Source organism: Eurytemora carolleeae, unplaced genomic scaffold (assembly GCF_000591075.1).
Source record: "Eurytemora carolleeae unplaced genomic scaffold, Eaff_2.0 scaffold261, whole genome shotgun sequence".
Lineage (NCBI taxonomy): Eukaryota > Metazoa > Arthropoda > Copepoda > Calanoida > Temoridae > Eurytemora > Eurytemora carolleeae.
Window position 1 is genome coordinate 116,586 of NW_019396251.1, and position 2,514 is coordinate 119,099.

Here is a 2,514-nt window from a genome sequence, read left to right on the forward strand (position 1 = left end):
AGGAAGGGTTCTCTTGTTTATTCTCTTGTAGGACGGGTTTTCAATCAATTCTCCCATAATAGGACATCTCCCCTCTTCACAGCTTTTTACGTTTTGATTTTTTTCTGAAATAATACGTCCTTAATACGTCCTCGATCGGGATTCTATTTCTAGACGAATAGACGAATACTAATGAAGGACAACAAGACGAATATTTACAAACATTTTAGAACTTTAACAAGACAAACTTTGACAAGGCTGAAGAATCATCTTTCCTTGCCAGAGTTTAAAGTAAAATTCAAGGTTTAGAATTTTCTTGTAATTCATGAGAAAAATACAGCTTGGTGCAGAGTTAACGAAACCTTGCCAAACGTCATTCTGGTTCGGAATTCCTCTCCGTCAAATACTCTTCTTTTAGGGTTTTGACTCTTCATGTTTTTATTCTGACTTGTAGGTTCGGATTCAGGATCTATAGATTATTATGATAATTGAATAAATGGTATTCCTAAGTAGTATATATAAAAGTTCAGAGAAGACGGGTTGAATGAGATGCTGATTGCAGATTCTCCACGTACGTATATAGGTATATCAGCATTCATCATCAAGCCTAGATTATTTAATATAAACCCATCCCATGTCCATCCTAAACCCATCCTACTACCAGGATATCAGGATCCCGGGTATTTAATGTAAAGCTCAAGCAGTAAGGAGGGATAATGTATGTAAAATATAAGGGATAATGCGATCTATACATTCTAATCATTACTCCTTCTCCTCTTCACATCCTCTCCTTCTTCCATCCCCTGGTCCCTCCATCATCTCCTCACCCCTATTCTCTTCTCCTCCCACCCTCTCTGTTTCCCATAACCTCCTCCTCATCTCGTCCTCCCCTACTCTCAATATCCCAACCTCCTCCTCCTCTCTCCTCCTTCCAACCTCTCCTTCTCCCAACCTCTATGCCTCCTATATATCGTCTTCTCCTTTATCTGTCTTTTATTCCAATTTGTTCCAAAAACGTAAAAGTGATTTAAAGTGAATTTTTAAAAAGCAAGGATCGCATATTAAAACGATATTAAGTAAAGTGTGTAGTGGCGAATAGATTTATTTCCATTGTTCCATTGGATCAAAGCCCAACTTCCTGACCAACCCTCTGTTTTCTCTGTCGTTCTTGACCTTTTAATGTTGTCATTTATCCTTTAAATTCATTTCTTCATGACAACGATTTATTAACTGCTGTATCCTGGATAGACCGATGCATGAGACAAGATGTTGCTGATTGAAAAGATCATGACCAAGTTTATGATGTTTCTACGTTTCTAATTTGTATAATAAATTGGTTAGTGAAGCACGCTTGGAATAAAAATGTGGGCTTGGTCTGAAACCTCTCCTCAGACAAACTATACTATGCGGAAGGAGAAGGACGAGGGTAAGAAAGAGGGAGAAGAGTGTATGAGGAGACCACTCCTACAACTATAATGAAAATAAATCTGAAGAAATATTTCATTGTTCGTCCAACCCCTTACCTTGCATATTCTGAAGGTGTCTTCTTATCTATTTTTAACAACCCTGGTGGACAATACAATATTCTTATCAATACAACACCTGGTTGGATTTATGCAAGAAATGTACACAAGGAACCCCTGATACCTAAGTCAACAAAAAAGTGTACTTCATATTCCGATTTTTAAAATCAAAAACTGGGATGCTACAAAAAAATCTAAATAAACTATAATATGGGCTAGCAAATAGCAATATATTTAGTCGAGGAAGTTAAATACATTGTAGTAACTTAAAAAAGGAATTAAGGTAACATCCATTTATATATCCAAATAAGAAATTCAGCCTACATCCATTTATATATTCAAAAAAGGAATTCAGACAACATCCATTTATATATTCAAATAAGGAATTCAGCCAACATCCATTTATATATTCAAATAAGGAATTCAGCCAACATTCATTTATAAATTCAAATAAGGAATTCAGCCTACATCCATTTATATATTCAAATAAGGAATTCAGCCAACATCCATTTATATATTCAAATAAGGAATTCAGCCTACTTCCATTGATATATTCAAGTAAGGAATTCAGCCTACTTCCATTGATATATTCAAGTAAGGAATTCAGCCTGTATATTGTATCTATACTTTACAGCACATTCAAGCACTAACTGGATATCTTGAGAGGAATCAAATTGAAATTATGACTGATTATGTTACGGCTCGTCTTTGCATCCCAATTCTTTAGATCGATTTATCGCATTAGATCGAGACAGATATTACTTAAAAGATGGTAGGGTCGAATCATAATATGAGACAATAACACTCAATAGAGGTTATCCTTGAAATATAATACTTTTAATTTTTTGTTCACAAATAAAAAATCTTCCTGGTGCTCTTGTTTAAAAAACATTTTTTAGAACCTCTCATTAGATCGATGAAATGATAATTTAAACATGCATATATGTCTTGCGAAGAACTGTCTATAAAATATCTTGTCTTTAAAATATCCTGTCTATTAAATATCTTGTCT